The 25745-nt window shown below is 49.2% G+C and overlaps 1 protein-coding gene and 1 long non-coding RNA gene across 13 annotated transcripts in view; one reads left to right on the top strand and one right to left on the bottom strand.

Moving 5' to 3' along the window:
* Positions 1-3566, bottom strand: part of NAV1 (neuron navigator 1) — a 238939-nt gene extending 235373 nt beyond the window's left edge. For 4 of the 8 annotated variants that reach the window (XM_073884580.1, XM_025855041.2, XM_073884582.1 and 1 more), the window contains exon 1: positions 3317-3566. The gene's annotated coding sequence lies outside the window, so the exon portion shown is untranslated. The remainder of the gene's footprint in view (positions 1-3316) is intronic. The other 4 variants (XM_073884581.1, XM_073884584.1, XM_073884585.1 and 1 more) reach the window with 2 other exon arrangements.
* Positions 2279-16089, top strand: LOC112811130 (uncharacterized). 5 transcript variants are annotated; one of them, XR_012375828.1, is made up of 5 exons: positions 4108-4169; positions 12196-12454; positions 13099-13222; positions 13944-14043; positions 15937-16089. It is a non-coding gene; the product is annotated as an uncharacterized lncRNA (long non-coding RNA). The 5 variants fall into 5 exon arrangements; XR_012375829.1 differs by having other exon boundaries at positions 13944-14097; XR_012375830.1 differs by lacking the exons at positions 4108-4169; positions 13944-14043 and adding an exon at positions 2279-2718.
* The last annotated feature ends 9656 nt before the right edge of the window (positions 16090-25745 follow it).

The following is a 25745-nucleotide window of genomic DNA, read 5'->3' as shown; positions in this document are numbered from 1 at the left end:
CATGAACAATCTGAAAAAGAAATTAGGAAAACAATCCCATTCACAAAAGCTTCCAGAGCATCTAAGGATTGGCCATTAAAAGAGTTTCACAGTCCTTTGAAGTGGAAACATTTTGTTATTAAGGGTGTTGGTGGAGGTAAAGGCTGCAGCACCTTTAATTTTTCACACATATTAGTGCATCTCATGTTAAAATTAAGTAGAGCAGATAGATTGATGGGGATGGTAGTGTGGACTGCACAGGCCATGTAGGGCAAGTGAAGCCACGTCCACAGGCACTTCCGAGCGGCCTGGGTCTTGGCTATCCTGCCTCCCTTCAAGTCTCTCAAGAGTCACAGGAAGCTGGGAAGCAAAGTTCCAGGCCCCTCGGAGGAAATCAGGCCTGAGTCAGCCTTCCTGGGAGGTTGAGGGAACAGATTAGGCCCAGCAAACTGTTTACTGAGGAGGGTGTTTTTTACTTGAAAACTTGGTTGGGGTTTTTTGTTTTTTTTTTTAAGTTGAAGAAGGAACTAAAAGTGCTTTTAATTATTGTTTTGTGACTAGGGGCCAGAAAGATGAAAGGTTTGCCAAGTATTGCCACATTCTTAGTGCTCCATGTTCCAGAGACTCTACGAGCTGGTGGCTGGTTCCATCACCGAGACAACTCTCCTTACCCCTTGCTTCTGTTCCTCACTCACTGACAGCTAAGGAGCATCTGCCAAGATCTATAGATGGAAGCACTGGGCAGAGAAAAAGTCTGAGTGCAAGGAGGTGATCTGCTGAACGGGATTAAGCCCTGGACAGATGGCCAGAAGACCTGGGTTCTAGACTGGCCTCTGCAGCACCCCAGCTGTGTGGCTTTGAGTCCATCCCCCTCTTGATTCTTGTCCCTAAAGGGAAGAGGGGCAGGGCAGGGGTTGGGAGGTTTTGGGTTTGACATTCTAGTTTTTCTAAAGGCCAAGCCCATTAAGAATTCAAAAGAACTTTAAAAGAAAGGGGAAGTGACATTGATTGAAAAGAAAGATGGAAAGAGACAAATTTTAAAGAATGGACAAGAGGTTTTTCTACTCCAGGCCACTCTTTTCTTTTTTTTTTTTTTTTTTTTAAGATTTTATTTATTTATTTGACAGAGAGAGACACAGTGAGAGAGAGGCCACAAGCTGGGGGAGTGGGAGAGGGAGAAGCAAACTCCCCGCCAAGCAGGGAGCCCAAGGCAGGGCTCAATCCCAGAACCCTGGGATCATGACCTGAGCCAAAGGCAGACACTTAACGACTGAGCCACTCAGGCGCCCCCAGGCCACTCTTTTCTACTTGACCAAGGCTGAGCGGATGCCAGAGGCTCAGGTGGACTCAGGCGGGGAGCAGAGCTGGCAAGGGAAGAAAAAACAGCATTCCTGTTTTCAGTTTCCCCAGGCCAGGGCTCCCCAAGTAGATCTCACAAAAGGCCCAAATGCTTAAAGCTTGCCCACCTGTGGGCAAATCAACCCCGTTAAGGACCATGTTTTTAGAGGGAAAAAGTGAGGTGGAGGCAATTAAACAACACCCCAAAAATGAATAAAAGGGCCTGATTTGGTTGGGAGGCCTTGATTTGGATGGGTAATCCTTAGATTTCTTTCCAATTGTACTATTCGGCAAACATTTAGAAAGTGCCTACTATGAGTTGGCTATTGTGGGTGGTCAGCTGGGCTATCTGGCTAGGCGGCATTCATAGGAGATAAGGCATGTGCACAAATCCCAAAAGTCTAAAACACAAAGCAGAATGTGAAACCTGCCCCAAGGGAGTTCAGATAAATCTCTGGAGTTCAGAGTGGGGGCTGCTCCCCCTTAACCTGGGAAGTTCCAGAAACAGACCCTAGGGGCTGAAGCACAGATCTGGAAAGCCTTGTCTATTCTTCCAGGAGTAGCAATTTGCCCCAGCTCCATTTTAAAGAAGTGAAAACCAAAACAGAGAGGCAAATTATTTGCTCTCTGATCATCCAGGTAGTTAGCAACACAGGCTGATTACGAACTACAAACTGATAACTTCCCCCAGAAATTAAGGGTGAAAGATGAAAACAAAGCTCATTTTAGAGGAGGAAATCCAGAGCCACAATGTCCTTTCCCAGTTTAATCCCAAAGACACACCAACCACAATTCAAGGCAGCATAAAAAAATTCATAAGCACGCTGAAGTCACATGTATCTTGGGTCTGAAGGGAGCCAAGGTCTCAGAAGCGGCAGCTCCGCCTACTTGGGGAGGGGTTCTTTGTGCGAAGTCCATCTGCCCCATTATAAGTGAGCTGCAGAGGACACCATGCATCCGGGACAAGACAGAGGAAAGATGAAAACCCAGGCAAGCCCTCTGCTTTTGCAGAGCGAACGTGGCCGCAGGCTTTTCAGCATTGAATTTGAACAAGCCAATGGCATCCCAATCATTGAAACAGGAAGCCAGATAAACAGCATGTTATCAAGGGGGGATCCGGGTGCTTCCCTTAAGCCGGCGCCAGCTGCGCCCTGTGGCTGTCCTAACAAAGTCCCATTGACTCACCAGCTGATTTTCCAGTGTTTGGCACCGGGGGACAAGGAACCCTCTCTGCTGGGTGGATTTCACCCCTGCACACCGCCCCCACCACTCACCCCTCACGTCCTCCCCCAATCCTGCCTCCCCAACGCAGACTGGGCTAATTCTTTATCCCATGACCAGGTTCTATCGGCTCTAGAGAATAGAAGGGACCACAAGAGCCCAAGCACCGAGCGCCCTCAGGTGAGCTCCTGGTGTTCACTCAATCTCTCTTTCTCCTCCCTCCCGCGTCCCCCGGGAAAGCTTCCTCTGAGCGGGAGCCAAAGAGGACAGCCTCAGGGAGTCTGGCGGGCGGACGCTTCGCAGCGCAACCTGGGCACCCAGTGAACATTTTCTGGAACAGCCCGACAAGGTCACCTGCTCCAGCTGCTCCGCTCGCTCCGCTGGGATGGGAGAAAATGTGGGTACAGTGTGTGTGTGTGTGTAATACGCAGTACTTGGTGTCTCTGGTTATAGGATCTCAACACACTTTACGTTGCAGGTATTTCACAGAAAGGGAAACTGAGGCTCCGAAAGGCTGGAGCTGGGTAGCCCCTAGTGAGTCAACTCCTGGAGCAGACACGCAGTCCCCTAAGGACGTCTCGGCACACACCCTCCAGGCGCCTCCGTTGTTATTCCAATGCCTCTCCCGAGCCCAGCCCGCAGCCTCCCCGGGGCACCCGGCTCACCTCCCCCCGGGGCTCGGTCCCGGCCCCACACACTGGGAAGCGGCGGCGGCCCGTCTCGCCGCCGCGCGCAGCCGGGTCCCCGCCCCTGCGACGACCCCGCGCGGGCCACTCACCCGCGCGCCCGCCCGCTCCGGGTCCCAGTCCGCGCCGCCGCCGCCGCCGCCGCGCAGAGTCGCGCATCCCCCGCGCAGCGCCGGGCCGGGCGCGCTCTCCTCGCGATAAGAAAGTTTCTCCGGGGTCCCCGGCCGGGTCCGCCCCTCGCACGGGGGTCGGCGTCTGCCGCGTGTTCCGGCCGCGCGCTCGCACTAGGGCCGCCGCCGGCTCCGGCCCCACAATGAGCGAGGAGGCGGCATCCTGAACAAAGTGCGTCCCCCGGGGCCGGGCGGCCGGGGGCGGAGCCTCGTGACCCGCTGCCCCAGGCACACGCCGGCTGCCTCCAACGCGGGCCCCGGGAGGGGGTGCCCGGCGACTGGGGGTGGGGGGAACAGGGGGTTGGGGGGAACAGGGGGGCGGGCGGGAGGGGAGGCTTTGCTTCTGGTCCCCCTCGCCCTCCTCCCCCCGCACTGTGCCAGTTTAACCCGCAGAGGGGCGGAGGCATGGGTCCCTTCCAGACTTTGTCATTGGAAAGCTATTCCCGTAACCCTTTCCTGCCTTCGCCTTCCCGTCCCGCCTCCCCGGCCGCAGAAAGGCGGCGGCTTGGTGGCTGAGCTGGGGCCGAGAGCTGGCAGGGCAGGAAGCCTTTGCACAATTGAGCCTTTCCTTTGCCTGGGGACCCGCCACCCCCACCCACACCCACGTCCCTGGGCTGCGGCTCGTTCGGCCGTTCTTTGGAAGGGGGCAGATGGATCCGCCAGCCTCCTTGCCCTGCTTCTGACTCCGCCCACCCTTCCTTCCTCTCTACTCGGGTCTGAGCTGGGACTCGTGGGTGCAGAGGTGAGGGGAAGCCCCAGAAGTGCTCGGCAAATAGTAGGTGCTCAGTAAAATAACGTGACTTCTTCCCACTTTCCCGACTCTGCCACTGCCCCTCCTTCTAGGGCCGTGGGAGTGGGAGGAGGGAGCAGAAGACGGGAGAGGAAATGACATGAGCTGAAGAGCGAGAATGGGAAGGAGGTCCTCAGGCCGAACCTCGAACCTCGTGCAACCTCTCTGCGGTGCAAGGATTGCACCCCCCATTCCTCCCCTCCCCACACCCGCCTCCTGGCCTGAAGGCTTCCAGACTGTGCAGGAAGAGTCCAGAAGGAAATCAGGTGTCCCGTGCCCCTGGAGCAAGCTTTGAGCTCTGTAAGTGAAAGGGAGTAGCTGTGGCCAAGGACCCAGCAGATTGGGACCAGAGATTTCACCAGCTCCAGCCAACATGAGGACTGATTTATTTCCCGGGTCTTGAGGGGTTGAGAGATAGAAAGCAAAAAAAATGCCAGCTCCCTGGGAGGTCTCTGAATGCTTCACCAGCAGCATCAACCAGAGGGAGCAGAGTCAGGATGAAAGCCCCTGAGTCTCGCTGAGCCCCTATCCAGCCAGTCAGGTCACAGGGCATATGGACATAAGGGGAGGATCAAGGACCTCTAGACAGGGACTAGCAGTGACATTGAAGACGGTCCCATGTGATCAAGGGAGAGGATTTTTACATGGCTTTTGTCCATGAAAAGAATGAATTGTCTTTTGAGGTGGGGGGGTTGCTGTCCCTGAGGGATATCACAGATGAATCCCTTGCCCTGTGTGTGTATAATGGCTAAACATATGGGCTCTTAAGGCAGACTGCCTGGGTTCAAATTCCTGGATCTACCACTTACTAGCCATAGGAATTTGAATGAATTCTTTAATCTCTGACCACCTCCATTTCTTCATCTGTATGTAAATGGGATAATAATTGTCGCTATGTCCTAAGACTGTTGGGAGGATTAAGGGCAATAAACACAGGTGACACGCTTAGAAGAATGCCTGGTAGCATTCTATATGCATCACTGAGTCTGCGTCCAGCAACCCAGCATCCATGTGGCATTCAGTGATGTGCTAACTGGCATTCTGGTCCTGCTCTTCACCTCTGCCTGCAAAGGGGAAGCCTGGTCCTTTAAGAAGAAGCACTGTCTCTTCTTGAGGGCTCATAGAGTGGATCAGCTGAGCTCTTTGGCCCTCCTAGGCCCAGGGACCAAGAGGACACAACAGTCATACAAACCGCTATCAGAGACTGAACTGCCCCTACCCGTCTTGAGGCTAGATACAGGGCCCTCACCCACATGGGTAAGGTTGGAATGAGGCAGTTCCTTGGATGCTACCCAGAAAGGTAAAGAAGGCCAAAGCCATAATTTTGTAAGAGTTAAATTTCTTCCATCAGTGCATACGATTAATATTTCTCCCCCATTTATGAATGGCTGATCATACAAGTCCTCTCCGACCCTGCTCCAAATGTCCCCATCGTAAGCGTCCAACAGATAAACAGAATAGCATGTGGACAGGTTGGGGGGGCAGAGAACAAACAGGCCAGGCTGGTTGGGGCAACAGGCAGTGGATGTGAAGGCTTCTGGAAGAGAAAGTGCCTAGGACAGAACAGCAGAGAAGAGAAGCCAGAAGCAACTCTGGACAGAGTGCCGCTGGGGTGTAAGCAGAGTCCCCGCCCATCCCAGAAGTAGCTTCTGCCAAGTGCCTACTTTGTGAGTGATTTTCCTCTGAACACAGTGATGACTCAGTTGCTCTGAATCAAGCAAATGGATTTTCCTTAAATATGAAAATCAATAAGAAGTAAAGGCAATGGCCTGGTTGTGGGGAACGGAGGGTGGAGAGAACAACAGGGGTGCTGGGGATTGAGATGGTAATTGAAGGAGGTTCAGGCTCTCTGCTGGGGGCCCCTTGGCACAGCATGTGTTCCCCCCCCCCCCCCCCCCCCCCCCCGTCCCCACTAGTGAAGAAGGTGGCCTCTGGGCCCTGCTGACCTTATTGAGACTCCTTAAAACCCAAGGGATTCCCCTTACCCCCACCCCTTCCACAGCTTAGAGCCAACCCGCTTCAGGGCAGGAGATTGTTAACCAGAGGATTAATGTCAGTGTGACAAATGGGTTTTAAAAAATCAGCCCAGGAGCCTGTTGTCACCCCCATAGAGTCTCAGATCTGGCTTGAGTTGAGATGGGGGCTTTGGGGGCCCCCAGGAAGCAGAGCAAGTGGCATTTCCAGACCCAGCCTGATTTCTTGGGGGGGGAGGCTCTGCCTGTTTTCCTGCCACCTTGAGGTCTGTGGACCCATGCTCATTTGTTTCCCCACTTGGGTTATCTGATGTGGGACCTTGGGGATTTGAACAGTCAGAGCTCCTACATTCCGTGTGACCCAGGGAGGGACTGCCTTTACCTCTGCCTCTCTTGTTCAGGCCTTCCAGAGCCGTTTGTAAGGCCCTCGGGTGGGGATATGAAGACAGCACGTGGCTTTATTTTCTTGAGCACTTAATAAATGTCATGAGAGCTTCTGAGGTGGAGTCTGAGGGAGCCTCTGACTTCCTCCTCCTCAGCACAGTGGAAAATCACTGGGCACGGTATCAGGAGACCTGAGTCCGCGCTTTGGTTGGGCTGCTGTCTGAAGGGCGTCACCCCAGTGTGCTCATCAGTAAAAACGGGTGTTGACACCCAGGAGACAACAGTAATCACCCACCAAGGCTTAGGTGAGTATTCAGTGAGATAATGGAAGAGAAGGTGGTTTCTAAAGTACTGTGCAAATATAAGCAGAAGTGTGACGATGAGACAGAAAGGACCAGCCCCTCTCCCCGGCCCTGGCTTCTTCCCCACCCCAGTCACATACACTCTGCTTACGGACTCAGTGCTTGAAAACTCACTTCTCAGCGGTAGACACCGGACTGTCCACTAGTAACCCTTGCCCTTTCTAGCTTGATTCATTAACCCAGGAGGGGCTGCATGCCGATGGGAGTGGGGGGGGGCGGGGAGTGTGGGCAAAGCATTTGTCCCCATCTGAGGCCACTCAGGCCTCATGACTGGCCTTAGGGTCCCCTTTAAGAAGGGCCCTCTGTGCTGATGGCTTGCGCTTAGGAGGACCTGGGAGAAACGGTCTGTGGGGAAAACTGGTACCTTCATGAATGTTTTACGAGGCTGAGCGAGTCACTGCCTTATCGGGAAGATGCTGTTTCTCTCCCTTTCTCTGTTACCAGGACGTGAGATGTACTGAAAGTCATCCCAGTGTTTTTCCAAAGATGGCTTTTCAAAATTAGTGTTTCTTTAAGGGGCCAGCAGGGTAGGGGTGGGGTTGACAAGGAGAAACAGTCCCCTTGAAGAAGGCAGGCTCTGGCTACAGCATCCTGGAAAGAAGAGTCATAGTCCTTCCTTCTGTGTAGCACTGGGGGTGGGCCAACTTCAGTTCCAAGAACTTGATATACATTCATCCACTTGATCCTCGCAACGACTCTTTGAAATAGGTATCATTTTTATTTGTATTTTATAGGTGAAGAAATTGAGGTCAGTATCTTGTGTGGTTCTGACAGCTAGTAAGTGCCAGAGCCAGGATTTGAACTGGCAGTCTGGCTACTGAGGCCATGCTTTCAAGTGCTATGTAGAGGCAGAGAAAAGGAGTCTTTCAGTGGCAGTGTGGGGTAGTGGTGAAGGGCTTTATCGTTTTCTAGCTTCAGTACATTTCTTTATTTCTAGCTTCTTAATAGCTGTTTTGAAGTATACATTATGTATTGGAAAGTTTGCCCACTGTCAGTATATGATACTATGATTTCTAGTAAGTCTGTAGAGTGGTGAAGCCATCCCTACAATCAAGTTCCAGAATGTTTCCATCACTCCCAGAGTTTCCTCTTTTAGGATATGTTTTCATCTGACTCTCAACATCCTCATCTGTAAAATGGAAATAACAGTGCCTGCCTCATAGGATTGTTGTCAGCATTAAATGAGCTTGCAAGGTGGCGCCTGGGTGGCTCAGTCATTAAATGTCTGCCTCCGGCTCAGGTCATGATCCCAGGGTCCTGGGGTCGAGCCCCGCATCGGGCTCCCTGCTCCGAGGGAAGCCTGCTTCTCCCTCTCCCCCTGCTTGTGTTCCCTCTCTCGCTGTGTCTCTCTCTGTCAAATAAATAAATAAAATCTTATGAATAAATAAATAAATAAGCAAGCCTGCAAATGGTATAGGGTAAATGCTCAAGCAAAGGTGGTTATCATTATAGTCTCTAAGAGTCATTTAAATACACACTTGTAGAACTGGGAGTGGTCTTAAAGTTGATTTCATCCCCCCCTCCCCTTTAAGGGACAAAGAAACTGAGGTGCCAAGATGTTGAGCAATTTGCCCCTTAAGAGCACACAGCAAATTTAATGGCAGGGCTGGAACTGAAACCCAGGTCTCCTGGTTGATAGTTCAATGCTCTCTTATCTCTGGGGAGACTTTCTACCCCAGGCACAGGGATTTCATTGTCTCGCACCCTGCTTTTTGTGGGTGCCCCCAGAACAATGTGGCCTGGCTGACATGGACCATGGGAGTTTGCTTGTGCTAGAGCTGGAATGCCCAGCATGCTGGCCTTGGTGAGGAGAATGCAGCTGGGGAAGGCTGGGTGCAGAATCAAGGGACAAGAGCCAATGTGGAGGCTGAGGCAGGAATGTCCATTTTCAGAATGGGGGATGCATTAACTCAAGGCATCTAGGAGACAGCCAGTCTCTGTAGAGCCCATGGTTAGGCCAGCTTCATGGGCATGTGACCTGTGCAGTCACATGGGACCCCATACTTAGAAGGACCCCCGGTTTGGTTTAATGCTTTGCTGTTGCAATCTTTAAATTCTTAATAATTTTTTAAACAAAGGAGCCCACATTTTAATTTTGCACTGGATCCCAGAAGTGATGTAGCCAGCTTTACCCATTGGACAGGGCGTGGAGGCCAAGCCAGACTCTCTCTCTTTTTTAAAGATTTTATTTATTGGGGCGCCTGGGTGGCTCAGTCGTTAAGCGTCTGCCTTCGGTTCGGGTCATGATCCCCGGGTCCTGGGATCGAGCCCCACATCGGGCTCCCTGCTCCGCAGGAAGCCTGCTTCTCCCTCTCCTACTCCCCCTGCTTGTGTTCCCTCTCTCACTGTCTCTCTCTGTCAAATAATAAATAAATAAATAAATAAATAAATAAAAAGGTTTATTTATTTATTTGAGAGGGAGACAGAGAGGAGCAGAGGGAGGACAAGCAGACTCCACCCTGAGCTCAGAGCCTGACCGACGTGGGGCTCGATCCCATGACCTGAGCCGAAATCAAGAGTCGGACGCTTAACCAACTGAGCCACCCAGGTGCCCCTCTTATATCAATAAATATTCTTAAAATAGTAAGAAAAAAAGTGTCTTGAGAGGGAAAAACGAGGTGTGAAGTGGGACCACTGAAGAATGGTAGATGGAGGCAAAAGAGTTTCAGGCCCATGATAGGGCTTGAAGGCGAGCAGCCTGGACCAAGGGAAGGAAATTGGGTGTGAGAAGCCATTGACAAGAGGGTAGCACCTATGGCATCCTCTTTGGTGATTGATGGTGGGGTGACCGGGGGTGTTGAAGAGCTGTGAGTTGCCAAATGAACCTCTCGATAAAGGTTATAGAGGTGACTTTGGCTGCACTAAACAGAAATGGATGAGTTGGGGAATTACCTACAGGGGGAGGAGGGGATGGGGCCTAATGTGGGATTTCCTGGGGATTGGGAGGTTGCAGGCAGTGTGTACAGCAGACAGAGTACAAGCTTTGGAGTTCAGGCAGCAATCGAGTGTCAGATTCACTGTATTCTGTGTTGACCATAACCTTGATTTCTCTCCTATGAAACAGAAATGATCCTGACAACATGTACCTGGCAGGGTTTGGGGGAGGATTTGATGAGGTGATATAGGTAAAGCCCTGGACCCAGTACCTGGCACAGACCCAGAGCCCCAAAATGTTCCCCCTTCAATTAATTCTGTGGTTTGAGGAACTAAAGTGGCAAGAAATCATTTGCATATATAAAGAGCCATTCTTTCAAATATTTCCCTCCCAGCTTTCTGGGAGAGCCACTAGGAGCCAGGATTCTGAGCTCCAGCCTGCAAAGGTCTGAGCTGAGCCAACCGGGAAGGGAGAGGAGCTGGCTGCAGCCAAAGCACTGGGCAGCAAGACAGAGGAGGAGGACTCAGCGCTTTGACTCGCAAGCTGCAGCCAGCGAGGCTGACTTTGGGGCAACCTGGCAAGGGGTCCTACTTTGGGAACTCTAGGAAAGAAGTGCTCTGTGAATGCTTATCCCAGTTTTCCCACATTTCTCTCACCCCCTGGCCCTTTCTGCACATCTCCTTCAGCTTTGGGGAGTGTGGCAATGATTGACGAACCCTCCTGCTGCTGCTTCTGCGCGCGCGCGCGCACACACACACCCATGGGTACAGATGTGTTGGGCAGCAGCTGTACCATGCAACCTACACCTGTTGCCTAGATCAGCTGCTGTAACTCTACTCTTGGGAAGGAGGCCAGGTGCCCCGGCTTGCAGAAGTCCTCCTTTTGGCAGGTGGAAAGGAGAGCCTCTGGCTGTCAGAGCAGTTCGCTCCAGGAGGCTGCTTGGAAAGTGCCAGGGCCCTGGGAATCTCGGCTACAAACTGGAACCCTTTCCAGCCCAGAGTTGCTCCCAGCTGTATCGCTGTCCCACAGGCCCCGGCTGGTTCTCTGACTACTCCCACGCCTACCACACTGGGGTGGGGGAGACGGAGGAGCAAGGGGAGAGACAAGACAACCTCCAATGGGATCCATCCCTCTGTCAGCAGCAATGTGGAAGCTGAGCAGCAATGCGGACCAGAGGACTCAAAGAGAACTAGAGCTGGGAAGAAGACTGGCATTGGGGCCAAGGATGAGGAAGGAGTCTGGAAACGAGAGCAGAACTCGCTCTTGTGTGGCTTGGGCCGCCGAGACTTTCGTTCCGGAGGCTGAAGCCCGGGAAGGCTTCCATTCCACACTGAGCATGCGTGGAGGCGTGGCCTGGGCAGGCACCGTGGGAGCGCCCCGCAAACGCTGGTCTAAGCCGTGGGAGAGCGAAGCAAGCGACCCTCCTGGAGCGCCTGGGTGCTGAGAGAATCCAGAAATCCCAGGGAGCTGAGGAAATTTCAACAAGGCAAAGCCGAGACACACGTCCTCTGACATGCAGATCCACACAATGCATGGCCCGTGCCAAGACACAGAAAAGCCTGGTAGAAAACCAGATGGTGACTTGGCGTTGCAGATGTCTGGATGTGTGTACGTACACACCCACTTCGGCCTTTGAATGAACATACCTTCCATTTCCCCATGCTACTCCACACTCAGGGAAGGGAATCTAGAGCTGGCGATGCTCAGAGTGATGCCAAGGCCTTACCAGGAAGGTATTCTCCAGTTCCCCATCAGCTCTGGCGGTGCCAGGAGAAACAGCCCATGTGGCAAGCTGCTCCAGGCCAGATGTGAGACACTGCTGACCCCTGCTGGCGGGTTTCTCTCTGCAGCAACCAGGGAAAGCCCCAGGGAGAATGGAGTATTGGAAAAAGCTTGCAATCCGTCTGGGAGGGGTAGGAATACCCCAGCGCAGAATCTCCTCATCTGGAGCTCCTCTGATGAGACCCAGAAGAAGTTAGAGTAAAACCCAGACTGAATTTCTGGGAGGAGTGAGACGGACTTGTGCGTCCTTTCAGCCCCTGTGACTTGGAAGAACTCCCTGCTGCCGAGCTCTGCGAACCTAAATTGGGAAACCATTAGCAACACTCCATTAGCCAAATTAAACCACTCAACCAAAAAAAAAAAAAAAAAAAAAAAAGGAAGAAAAACCTCTCCTCCGTCTCTCTCCTTTCTTATTGCAGTGCAGAGTCTTCCTGAACTTTTAGCTTAATTTATTGTGAGTCTGACATTCCCCCCTTAGACCTGGGGCTAACATGTGATAATCATGGCTTTATGTCTTTCTTTCCATGGAAAGAGGTTGGTCTTACACTCCTTGGAAAGCCACAGTTAAGAAAGCTGACATCTAGGATATTTGCATCTGTGGTTAGTAATTTTAAAAATCTTTTTCTACACCCAAGGAATGAAATTCAAGTCTTCGAGAATCTTTACTGGAATAGGAACAGGGACCAAAGGAGCACCAGCACTCTGATAATTCCAACAGAATTAGTATGGAAGCCCCAAGAAGTGAAGTCACTCATTGTTAAATTCCTGCCTCTACCCTGCACCCCTTTCTAGCAACAGATCTGGTGCAGAGGGTATGTGTACTCCTTGTCTCTCTACCACCCATCACCAGCAAGCCTCCACTCTGAACACAGTGCCAAAACTGCTCCAGCAAAGGTAATCATTGGCTTCAGAAGCCAAATCTAATATGCATTTTCTTTCTTTTTTTTTTAAGATTTATTTATTTGAGAGAGAGCTCCTGCGAGAGAAAACAGAAGTGGAGGGAGGGGCAGGGGGAGAGATTCCTCAAACAGACTCCCCACTGATCAGTAGCTGGAGGTGGGGCTGGATCCCAGGACCCATGAGAGCATGATCTGAAACCAAGAGTCAGACACTCAACCAACTGAGCCACCCAGACTCCCCTAATGTGTGGTGTTTTTTATTTTTTTAAGATTTTATTTATTTGGCAGAGAGAAGGAACACAAGCAGGGGGAGTGGGAGGCTCCCACTGAGCAGGAAGGAGCCCAGGAAGCCCGAAGTGGGGCTTGATCCCAGTTCCCCGGGATCCTGACCTGAGCCTATCGACTGAGCCACCCAGGTGCCCCCATTTCCCAGTTTTCATGTTGCTTGACCTCTATAGCACCTGATATCCTAACAACTCATTCATTATTTATTCAAAATTTTATTATGAAATATTTTAGACATGCCAAAGGTATAGGAAATAATTTAACAAACATACCTGTTGTATTAGTCAAGGTTCTCCAGAGAAACAGTACTAATGGAATGTTTATTTATTTATTCATTTATTCATTCATTTGTAGGGAACTGGCTCAGGCAATTATGGAAGCTGACAAGTCCCAAGATCTGCAGAGTGGATTGGCAAGCTGGAGACCCAGGAGAGCCAATGACTTAGTTCCAATCTAAGTTTGAGGGATTGAGAACCAGGTGAGCTGATGGTACACTAGTCCGGAGGCCAGTAGGCTAGAGACCCAGGAAGAAGCTGATGTCCCAGTTCAAAGGCAGTCAGGCAGTAGGAATGCTCTTTTATTCCAGGGAGGGTCAATTGATTGGATGAGGCCCACCTATATTAGGGAGGGCAATTGGATTTATGCAGTCCACCGATTTAAATGTTAATCTCATCCAAAAGCACCCTCACAGAAACACCCAGAATAATTTGGGCCAAATATCTGGGCAGCCCGTGGTCCCGTCAAACTGACATATAAAATTTAGCCATCACACGTATAAACATCTATAGTTTAAGAAATAAAGCAGTACAAATATAGTTTAAGTTTAAGCCCCTCCCCTTCCCCCCCCAGGGGGAAATACTATTCTGAACCTGCTGTTAATCATTTCCATGCATATTTTTATACTCTTACTACACTATACACTATATATGCATTGCATATTTTAACTATTTGAATGGACTCATACTGCGTATAAAATTCTTCTAGAACTTTCCTTTTGATTCAACATTACATTTGTAAGGTTCATTTATGTTGATTCAGGTAGCTTTAGTTTACTCATTTTCACTGCTGTATAACATTTCATTTACAACTATATTACAACTTAGCGATTCTCTTGTTTCCAGTTTTTGCTACTATAACACAGTCTTACTACTATGGAAATTCTCCTACACATCTTATTGCGTACATTTGAATTTCTTCAGGAGTCTACCCACATGGTTGATGGTCTGGATATCTTTAACTTTACCACATTTATGCCAACACCTGGATCGTCAGATCTTTTTTTTGGACAACCAGATAGATGTGAGATTATGGAATATTGTGATTTTAATTTGCATTTCACCAACCACTAACAAGGTTGAGCACCTTTTCATATGTTTATTGGTCATTAGGATTGCTTTCTGGGATGCCTGGGGTGGCTCAGTCGGTTAAGCATCTGCCTTCAGCTCAGGTCATGATCCCAGGGTCCTGGAATGGAGTCCTGCATCAGGCTCCTTGCTCAGGGGGCAGCCTGCTTCTCCCTCTGCCTCAGCCTCTCCCCCTGCTTATGCTCTCTCTCTCTCTCTGACAAATAAATAAATAAAATCTTTAAAAAAAAAAAGGATTGCCTTCTATTTATTCCTATCTCCTAATCTTTTCTCAGTTGTATTGTTAATCCTTTTTTTCCCTTGATTTGTAATAATTCTCTCTATATTGTGGCTAACAATCCCTTTTCAGTTATATTCTTTTCATTTATCTTTTTCAAGTCTGTGGCTTTTCTCTATCACTACCTTATAGTAGCTCTCTTGAGATATAATTTACTTACTATAAAATTCACAGATTTTAAATGTACAGCTCAATGATTTTTAGTAAATTTAAAGAGTTGTGTAACTGTCACCACAGGCCCGTTTTAGGACATTTCCAACACCCAAGAGCAATCGCTCTAACCCATGTGCAATCAAGCCCAGTTCCTATTTGCAGCCATAGGCAACCACTAATGTGTTTTCCGTCTCTATAGTTTTGCCTTTTCTGGACATTTCACATAAATAGAATCATATAATATATGGGTTTTTTTGCATCTGTCTCCTTTCACTTAGAATGTTTTTAAAGTTCATTCATGGGGCGCCTGGGTGGCTCAGTCAGTTAAGCGTCTGCCTTCGGCTCAGGTCATGATCCCAGGGTCCTGGGATCAAGCCCCACATCAGGCTCCCTGCTCTGCTGGGAGGCTGCCTCTCCCCCTCCCTCTGCTCCTCCCCTGCTAATGCTCTCTCTGTCTCTCTCTCAAATAAAGAAATAAAATCTTTTTTAAAAAATAAAGTTCATTCATATTTTAATATATGTCAGTAGTTCATTTCTTTTCACTATTGAATGGTATTTCATCGTATGAATATAGCACATTTTGTTTATTTACCAGTTAATGGAGATCTGGCTTATATTCTATCTGATGAAAAACAGCTCTCATAATTATCATTGCTCCCGCTATGTAATGCATTTTTTTCTCCCTTTATGGTTGCTTTTGAGATTTTTCTGTCTCTCTGGTTCCCAGTAATTTGATGTGCCAACTGTATTTTCTTTATATTTATCCTGCTTGTACCTTGTTAAACCTCTTGGACCTGTGAATTGTTATTTTTTATCAAAATTTCATCCACTGTTTCTTTAAATATTTTGTTCTACCCCACTGTTTCTTTCCTCTCTTTATGGAACTCCAATCCTACGTCTATGAGACTCCTGGCTATTGTTCTACAGCATGTGAATGCTCTCTTAATGATTGTCAAACATTTTTTCTTACTTTGCTTTAATTTGGATAATTTCAATTGGCCTGTATTCAAATCACTAATTTCTTCTTCTGCAGTGTCCAATTTGTTGTTAAGTCCCTCTAGGACATTTTTATTTTCAGATAGTATGTTTTTCAATTCTACAGTTTGCATTTAGCTCTTTTTTAGGATTTCTGTTTCTCTTGAAATAACCTACTTCTTGGCTCATTATATTTATTTTTTCTTTTAAATTCTTCAACACATGGATAACAGTCATTTTAAAGTCATTGTCTGCTAATTCCCATAACTGGATCATCTGAGGGTCTGATTTTCTTATGGCTATGGGTCACGGTTTTCTCCTTTATTTGTTACATAAAATTTGCCTGTACTCTGTAACTTTTGTATAAAATAGCAGTGGAAACTTAAACTTAACATTTTTTGTCTTGTTTTGTTCATTTTCCAGGGACTGCAAGCTCCGTCCTCTGTTTGGTGGTTGGGGCACAAACATTAAGGATCATCACATCCTCTTGAAGAAGCGATCCTTTTGTCTTTATGAAATGAATCTATTTATCTCTGGTAAATTCTTTGCTCTGAAATAAATTTTGTCTGGTATTAATATAGCAACTCTAACTTTATTTAATTAGTTTTTATCATAGTATATTCTTTCCTATCCTTTTATTAATGTCTTTATATTTAAAGTTCATTTCTTGTAGGTAACAGATATTTGAGTCTTACTTTTTTTTTTCAGATTTATTTATTTATTTGAGAGAGAGCATGTGCACGTGCATGAGCAGGGGGAGAAGCAGAGGGAGGGGGAGATAGGCAGACTTCCCGCTGAGCAGGGAGCCCGATTTGGGGCTCAATCCCAGGACCCTGGGATCATGACCTGAGCCAAAGGCAGATGCTTAACTGACAGCCACCCAGGTGTCCCTAAATGAGGTGTTTAGACCATTTAGATTTAATATGATTATTGATATGGTTAGGTCATGGAATATGCATGGAGATGGAAGCCAAAGTCTCCTTCTCCTTCAGGTCTCAGGGCCCAGACAGGGCCCAGTAGGGACATGAACAAACTCCCTACTTCCCATACTTCCTACTTCTGGTTCCCAAGACAGCCAAGCTTGAATCTTGCCATTTCTGGCTCATTCAGCCTTTAAACTAGGCTCACCCATCTTTCCCTATAAGGCTGGTGGTTGACACAGCAGGTTCTGAGCATTTGGGCCCTAGTCCCACCAAGGGCCTTGGGCCCTCAGGCTCTCCTGGGGTCTCTGATCTCACTCCCTGTTCATCTCAGCGTCCACCTGCTTTATAACCATAGGGCTGTATTTTATCTCTGACCTAGCTCTTGTGGCTGCATGAGACCTGCTCCCTGCATCCGTGTTACAACAAAACTGAGCTCCCACGTGAATGTGTGTACATCTTATCTCTCAGGCCACACAACAGCTGCTTGTTAATTGTTACTTCCCTGTTTGGGCCCTGCCCACCGCAGCTCTCAAAGACTCAGCTTGGACACAGGCTCTGGGTATTCCTGGCCACTTGCTGTGGTGACACCAGACCATTCTTCCCCCTCTAAGAATTAGTCTTGGCAGAACCTCACATGATGGGCTCCCTCCATGACCATGACTCCCCTGTCTTGGCCCCTTGCCTGGAAAATGGGTGGGGCTTTGTGACTATCTCAATTAGTAGAGAACAGGGGAAGTTCTGCTCTGTGCCTTCTGAGGTTAGATTACAGAAGGCAAGATAACTTCCTCCATGCTCCCTCTTGGGAGGTGTGCCTTTTTTTTTTTTTAAGATTTTATTTATTTATTTTTGAGAGAGAGCACGAGCAGGGGGAAGGGGCAGAGGGAGAGGGAGAAGCAGACTCCCCACCCTGATGCGGGGCTTGTTCCCAAAGGCAGCCACTTAACTGACTGAGCCACCCAGGTGCCCTGGGATGCTTGCCTTTGTAACCCAGCTGCCATGCTCTGAGGGAATCCTGGCTTCCTGGATAGCCTACATGTAGGGGTTCTGGCTAACAGTTCTCCCAGCCGACAGCCAGCATCAGCTGCCAGCCATGTGAGTAAGGAAGTCTCCATGATGACTCTAGCCAGCTATCATCTGATTGCAATCACATGAGAGATCCTGAGCAAGAACTATCTAGATCTAGCCAAGCTCAGTAAAACCCAGAGCCATGAGAGATAAAAATGACTTGTTTTAAGCTACTAAGTTTGGGGTGATTTGCTACACAGCAGTAGATAACCAGACCACTGCCCATCTCCACATGTCAAATGCCTCACCACCCTTTATGACTGAGCCCATCACCGTATGTTAACCCCCTTAAAGCTTTCCCTGACTCCTGCAGTAGGGTCTCCCCCTCCTGAGCTCTCAATGCTCATTGCCTGTGCCAGTCTCCCATAACACATCCAGGTGCTCACCCATCTCCCCTCTTCCTTTAAAGTCCTGGTTCATCTACTCCTGCACCTAGGCCAACACTTGGCTTGTCGTGGGTGCTCACATCTCTGTCTGGATGGATGATGGGGAAATGTATCTGGGAGAGTGAACATTTGCCAATGGAGAGAAGTGTCCTCAGTTGCAAATTAGCTTCCTGTACCTTCATAGGCCTTTTTCTTTGACTGGTGTCTCAGGATATTTTTGGTTTCTCTACTAGGAACCTAAGATGCCTTGAGGGAGAGGCAGAAGAATTTAAGTATCGGGAGATCCTAGTGAAAAAAGGATTGTCTAAGTCTGGGTTTTGTTTTTGTTTTGTTTTGTTTTTGTGAGTAGGCTCCATGCCCAACATGGGATTTGAACTCACAATCCTGAGGTCAAGAGTCACATGCTCTACCGACTAACCCAACCAGGCACCCTTAAGTTGAGAGTTTCCTTTCTTTCTTTTTCTTTTTTTTTAAAGATTTTATTTATTAATTGACAGAGCAGCAGAGGAAGGAGAAGCAGACTCCCTGCTCAGCAGGGAGCCTGATGGGAGACTTGACTTGATCCTAGGACCCTGGGATCACGACCCAAGCCGAAGGCAGACACTTAATGGACTGAGATGCCCAGGTGCCCAAGTTGGGAGTTTTCTTAAGGTTACTGACTAAAGGCCCGCTTAGGCTACAAGGGCCTCTTAGGCTACAAGGGCCCCTGAGAAGTGTCTTTCACAAATTTACCAGCAGATGGCAGCCTTGCTCCTGGTTCTTACCTTGCAAACCATGAAGTGAATTTATTGCATTCATAAAATATTAATGAAGCATTTGCTCCATGTAAGGCACTGTGTGAGCTACAAAGGAGGGTAAGCTGCAATCCCTTCCCTCTGAGACCTTCCCGTCTAGTAAACCTGAGCTTGTCTTTAGACTGATGACTCCAAAAGTCAGCCAATCCTTTCTTCTGAGTCTAATTTCATACAATCGGCCCTGATAGAACAGAGGGGTTAAAGGTATTACTAAGGTCTGGTTATTTCCAATCTACTTCACTGCCTTAAAACATTGCCGTCTGGCCAGATGATCACAGAGAAGGTTGGAGCCGCAAAGATTGTGTCCTAGACAGGAAACAGGGAGACAGGTTTTATTATTTTTAATTTTTTAAAGATTTTTTATTTGAGAGAGAGAGAGAGAGAGAGCATGAGCTGGGGGAGAGGCAGATGGAGAGGGAGAGGCAAACTCTCCACTGAACAGGGAGCCTGACGTGGGGCTCGATCCCAGGACCCTGGGACCATGACCTGAGCCGAAGGCAGCCGCTTAGCCGACTGAGTCACCCAGGAGCCCCTGAAAACAGGTTTTAAAGCAAGAGGGAAACAAAACTGATTGGCAACAAAGGGCAGCTGGAGTGACTGGAGCTGAGTCTTTCAGAGAAACTTCTCCTGAGCCTTCAGCCCAGACCTTGGCTACACTTCTCCCTACAGCCTGTCAGGCTCAGAATAGCAGGAGCCTGCACAGCCAGCTCTGGGGAGTCGGGGTGCGGGGAGCCCCCCGTTCCATTTTCCCTCCCAGCCCCTCCTGTTTGTCCCTGCCTGCACTCTGGCTCTGAGAGCCCCCCACAAGCCAGCAAATGGGAGCAGAGGCCGCGGGGGGAGCAGGAGGGGAAGTGGCCCTGCAGAGCTATCAGGCTGAGGGGACAGAAAGGGCAAGTGGTCATTTTTAAAGTGTTCAGCCTGTTCCACACATACTCTTTTGAGGATCTGACCCTGAGCCTCCCCTGAAGGAGTTTCTGAATCACCTTTTAAGCTCCCCTGGAACATTCTTTGTGCTTCACAGTATTCGTGTCAGCCTGAAAATCAGAACAAATTTCCTAATCCAGGGCCCTTTGTAGTATCCCCTCTGATTCTTTCCAGATGGATTTCCCTTTTTCTTGCCTCCACGCATTTTATCTTCATGACCTTCACTTGAAGATATTTTGGTCTTTCTTTTGCTTTTGGCCATCAGGCTCATTTCCCCTGCAAACCCTGAGGGATTCTAAGGGTTCCTCCTTGGGAAATGTGACTATAGAGACCAAGAGCCCAGCTCAGGAGTCCAGCCCATTCCATAGCACCCCCCCCATAAGTAATCGCTATGCCCAATGTGGGGCTCGAACTCATGACCCCAAGATCAAGAGTCCCAAGCTCTACTGACTGAGCCAGCCACGTGCCCCACCACAGCCCCCCCTTTTGACTTGCCTTGTGACAGCCTCAGAAGTGCAGAGCCAGATCCAACAAGATCCAGGGAGATCCAGAGCTGCAAAGAGCCTGAGAGATGATCCATTCCCCACACTGGGTCCCTTCATAGTCCCAGGGCTCCACAGAGGGCTGCCAGGGGCTCCTGAAGCTACACCATGAGAATGACACCCTTCCCAAGGACCTCCCTTTCTCTCAACGGTCATTTTCAGCAGTATCTTTTAATGAAGACAAACAGGCAGGGGCGCCTGGGTGGCTCAGTCGGTTAAGCATCTGACTCTTGGTCTCAGCTCAGATCTTGATCAGGGTCATGAGTTCAAGCCCTGCAGTGTGGAGCCTACTTTAAATAATAAATACATACATATATAAAATGTAGAACACAGGGATGTGTGAAGGAGAATGCAAATGTAAATAAACTTTTATGAGAAAACCTCAGACTTCAGAGATGGAGGAGGGGGCTGGTGCTGCCACCGTCCCTGAGTTCCTCCAGAGGGATGTGTCCACCCCTCTCTGCTCTCAGGGGGACCTTAGGGGAAACTTCTGAGAGCATATAGGGTAGTCTGACCCCTCATGTCACGTGGGAAGAAAACTGATCTAGGTTACAGTCACAGCCCCTTAACTTGGTTGCTGCTCTGAGGCTTGGTTACCTCGCATGCAAAAGAGGGGCTAAAAATAGTCTTCATGTCTTCAGTTCTGGTGGAGATTAAGGGAGATGATGGTGTCAAGTGTCTAACATGCAGTTGGTGCTCAATAATTAGTTATTCAGATTAGTTTTAATGATTGAAGGCAGAGCTGAGATTCTAAGTACAAGGCTAGCCCTGGATCCTCTAAATTATAGTGATCTAACCAAGCAGCCTTGCTTTTCTTTGGGTTCCACTGCAGCTAGGAAATGGCTTTGAAGTCCCCCTGGGAAGTATGAAAGGCAACGCTTGTTGAAAAATATTTTAATCTGTGCCCTGAAGTCTTTACTCCTTGAATCTTTCTATTCCCCAAATTCATTTCTTTAGCACTGCACGGAATCCTCAACCCCTCCAAGAAGGACTCGCGGGAACCAGTCTCACATTTTCTGGGGTATGGGAAAGGGGAGGGAGTACTATAACTTCAACCTACCAACCCTGGCCTTTCTTGAACCTTCGATCCGTTTTCTCTCCTGGGTGTCTCCGTGCTGCTCCAGTCTCCCCTGGCCTCACAGAAAGGAGGCCCAGCCTGGGTATGTCATGGAACCCTCCTCCTTGAAACTCTCTTTCCCTTGGCCTCCATGTCGTGGGTCCTCTCCCTACATCTCTGATTATTCCTTCTGGGAATGATTTCCTTTGTGGGCTCTCAGTCACCATCAAATGTGTGTGTCTCTGGTGTCCTGAACCTGCTCTTGTTCTCAAGCTCTCTCTAGACTGAAGACCCTCACATCTCCATCTCAAACCCTGGTCTCTCTTCTGCCCTTGGTGTCCAGCTGCCTACTGGACATTTCCGCTTGGATGTTCCTCAAGCATCTCAAATCCAACCAATCTGAAATGGAATTCACTACCCCTCCCTGCCCCTCACCCTGCAGCTCCACCTGAATTAATTATCTTAGTGAGTTGTCCAACCCAGACGCCAAGAGCCATCCTTGATTCCTCCCTCCCTTTCTGCTGTACTCTGGATCCCACCTCCAGAAGCCAATTGGTCACCAAGTCTAGCAGATTCTGTGTCCTCAACAACTCTTAAATCCATCACCTACTTTTCAGCCCCAGGGCTACTGCCAGCCATCATCTCTTTCCTGGACTCCTGGGATCATCTCCTAATGGGCCCCCCTGACTTGTGTCTTACCTCCTTCTCATCTAGCCTTCATAGGGACTCAGCATCTTAAATACTTTTGAACTGACCATGTCATTTCCCTATTTAAGATCCTTTAAGGCTCCCATTGCCCTCAGGACAGTCCACCCTCCTTCAAATGGTTGGAAATGGCTGCCATGTTCTTCTAGTCCCTGCCTGCCGGCCAGCCCCATCTCTCACAGGGCTTGGTCTTTCATCCCAGGTGTCAGCTCTGTGGATGAACTTGCAGTTCCCTGGGTAACAATGCTGTTCCAGGATCTTGCCCCTTCGCCTTGCTTCCTGGCCAACTCTCACTCATCTTTCATTCCTATCTCACTTTCTCTAAGAAAACTTTCTTGACCCTGTACCCTCCTCTTCCATGGAAAGGAGAATTAAGCATTCATTGTCTGCTCACTGTCCTCTATACCCCTTCCCTCATGCCTCTGAAAGACATAGGGGCCCTGATATTGGTTTACCCTCTAGATTATAAACTCCTTGAGGTCAGGATCCAAGTCATATTCTTTCCCATATTCCCAGCACCTCTAGTACATGACCAGCACAGAGTAGGACCTTAATAAATGTCCGCTGCTGAATGGATGGATGAATAGACAGACGGATGGAGGGACGGATGGACAAGTGAGACGTCTGTGGCCCAGCTCGGGTCTCTAAGCTCTCCGGGGTGGTGGGCAGATCTAAGTCAACCACATTCCCTCACTTTTAGCCTCTGCCTCACACTCATGCCCTCCTCACCCGAGATCAATGAGAAAAAGAAATACTTTGCAGCAAGAAGGGAGAGAGAAGATGCGACATCAGGACGCAGATGAGGGAGGAAAGCGGAGAAGTTGTCAGAGAAGGCAGCAGGGGAATTTGGAAGTTGGAGGTGCCCCCCTGCTTGCCCATGGTCTGCCCTACTTCATCCCCCGTGGCTAGGTTCCAATCCTGGGACACTGGGGGCTAGAGTGCACAGAGAGGAGGTGAAGATACTGAGACGTTTAGACATTTTTGAGAGTCCAGAGAAGAAACCAAGCCCCTGTGTGCGCCAGATCTCCTTCTAGAACCCCCAGCAGAAAATCTCTCGGTGATGAGCTCTGACTGTATTATCTCTGCAGCAGTGGGCGGAGCCAGTCAGGGCACAGTTACCTGAGGTCAGCCAGAATGAGGATCTCTGCCCTAAGAATTTCAGCTGGTGTGATGTCCTAAGTGTTGATGGTGTTTACTGGCCTTTCGTGTGATTTCCACATCGGGCTCGTGCCTGTCTGCATGGCTGATGACCCCAGCACACCTTTGATTCACCTCAGTCCTAAAGTCCTGCCTGATTTCCTGAGTCTTCTTTATCTGCAAATGAGCTATCCAACCCAAGCCCAAATGATTGGCAGCATACAGGGAGGACGACAACCAAGAGGTGTGAAGTTCTGGAAAAGCAACAGACAAGGCAGGGCCTACTTGGCTTCCTTTATCTCCAGCTCTGCCTCAACAGCTCCTAAGACATGTGCCCTGACACGGTCTGTGGGTGAACGTGCAGGGTGACCATATATCTTGGTTGGCCTGGGACAGTTCTATTGCCTTAGGGTAAGTATGAAGACCATCACTATACTGTTCACTATCAAAAGCATTCCAGTTTGGATGACACATTTTATATCCACTCTATTTACAAGGTGCGTTAAGATCCTCTGGAAGAAATCCAAGTGTGACTGTTGTTACCAATCTCTTTTCCTGGCGCAGGTTCGCATGTTGTTACCAGGTAGATCCACCAACGGCCCCAGGGCTACAGAAAGGAAAAACCCAGGTCAAAGAAGGAAATGCAGGGGCACCTGGGTGGCTCAGTTAGTTAAGTGATGGCCTTCCTCGGGTCATGATCCTGGAGTCCCAGGATCAAGTCCCACATCGGGCTCCCTGCTGAGCAGGAAGTCTGCTTCTCCCTCTGACCCTCCCCCCTCTCATGCTCTCTCTCTCTCAAATAAATAAATAAAAATCTATAAAAAAAAAAAAAGAAGGAAATGCAGGAGTTTGCCTTTTTGTAAAATCTTGGGCAAGACTTCAAAGCTCATCTCATCTCTCCAGGATCTTGGGAACTGAAGGGAGAAAGGATAATCCCGTGAGATTGCCACCTTTGGACAGCAAGCCCATGGTCTCTAACACTGATTGTAGTTCTGCAGTTTAATGTACCTGCTGATCTATTGCTTGCTCAGTGCAGGAATGGCCAAGAATTCTCCTGGCTTTTCCTTCTACATTTTGGTTGGGTCAGATGAAGATGGCCTGGTGGGGTGCTTGTAGACCTCCCAATCCTGGAGTGCGCTGTTTCTATGAATGGCCTGGCCAAAGGAAAGATGGTTTTTTTTTTTTTGTGGGAGAAGGTAAGAAAAACCTAGAGAAACACTTATTTTCTGGATAATAAGATGCTTGATTTTATTCCTAGATGAGAGTTGATTCAGCAATTCTGGGACTTGAAATGAAGCCTGCGAGGGTCTGAGCCCCTGACACCTGTCCAGGCTGGGAGATGTGGCAGCTCCATGTATAGATAACTCGGGGTCAGGGGTGACCAGCTGCCCAACAAACCCTCCAGGATCTACCCCCAATTAACTGCTCTGGGCAGAAGGAGGCTGTAGTACCTCCTGCTTAGGGAACACTCTGGAGCCCAAGAGAGCAGTAGAAAGTTACACATGGGCACCCCCACCAAGCATACACCATCAGTGAAATGTATACCTAAGATCTGAGTATAGTTCATTTCTCAGTGCGAATAATGTCATTCAGCCCTGGACAATAGGAGATAACACCAGCCCTCAGTTCCCCTTTGACTTAGAAATAGAGTGAACAAGCTACAGAAAAACAGAAACTAGAAGATTTTATCTCCCTGAGGCTCTCACTTCTTTGTCGCTCTTCACATTCCTGGGAACATCAGCCTCTCGGATTCTCCATGTTCCTCCGAAACCAAGTCCACAAGTCCCAGAGGGCAGTGCTCCTTGCTCAGGGCAGCACAGGGCCATGGTGGTGGGGGGGGGGTGGCAATGGCTTGAGAGCTGGTTCTGCTCCCCACCCTGGGCCTGGGGCCCCTGGGGAGCTCCTTCTCTGTTCAGAGCATTGGGTTTCTGGGCTGTTCCTGAGTCCAAGAAAGAGGTGGAGGCTCTACCCTGGTCGAAGCAGAAGCTCGGCAGGGTGTGAACTTCTCTGCCCTCTGCAATGCCAATAACAGGCAGACAGGAAGGGCTGGGAACTGGGTGAAGGTGCCATACCCATTGCTAATTGCTCCAAGGGCAGCTTTGAGTAGCCTGAGCCTGTGTCTGTCATACTGAAGCTTGGAGGACCAGAGAAAAGCCCCCAGGAGGCACCCACTTTTCAGAACTGCTACTTTTGGGGGTGGGGCGCTCTCCTTTGGGTAGTAGGAAAGATGCAGGAAAGCTGAGGGGACAAGAGCTGTTGGAGGAAGGAGTTAACAGCTGAGTATCTTTCATATGGTGGGCCACTGCTGAGGGCTTACTGGTCCCATAGGATCTCATTTTATTCCCCACAACACCCCTGTGGATTATACCCCTTTTACAGAGGCAGAGCCTGAAGCCCGTAAGTGCTAGGTGTCTAGGTCAAGGCTTCAGCTAGTAAGTGGAAGGGCAAAGATCAGAACTCAGGCCTGTCTTACTCTGGCGCCCAAATGTGTCCCTTACATCTTGCCACCAGCACATGCGAAAGTAAGACTCCACCCCCCACCCGCCAGCCATGCCCTCACGCTTTTACTCGGGGCACAAGTTGACCAGGAGTCTGATCTCTCAGCTCACATCTGCAATCTCGCATCTGGCCGACAGGAAAACCCCGACAGGTCCAGGCACGTGCCCCAAACGCCTCCGCAGCAGCAGCGGCGGGACGCA

This window comes from Callorhinus ursinus, unplaced genomic scaffold (assembly GCF_003265705.2).
Source record: "Callorhinus ursinus isolate GAN/ISIS: 27379988/994484 unplaced genomic scaffold, GSC_fseal_2.0 scaffold57, whole genome shotgun sequence".
In the NCBI taxonomy this organism is placed as follows: domain Eukaryota; kingdom Metazoa; phylum Chordata; class Mammalia; order Carnivora; family Otariidae; genus Callorhinus; species Callorhinus ursinus.
This window is presented reverse-complemented; position numbering and strand designations above follow the sequence as displayed.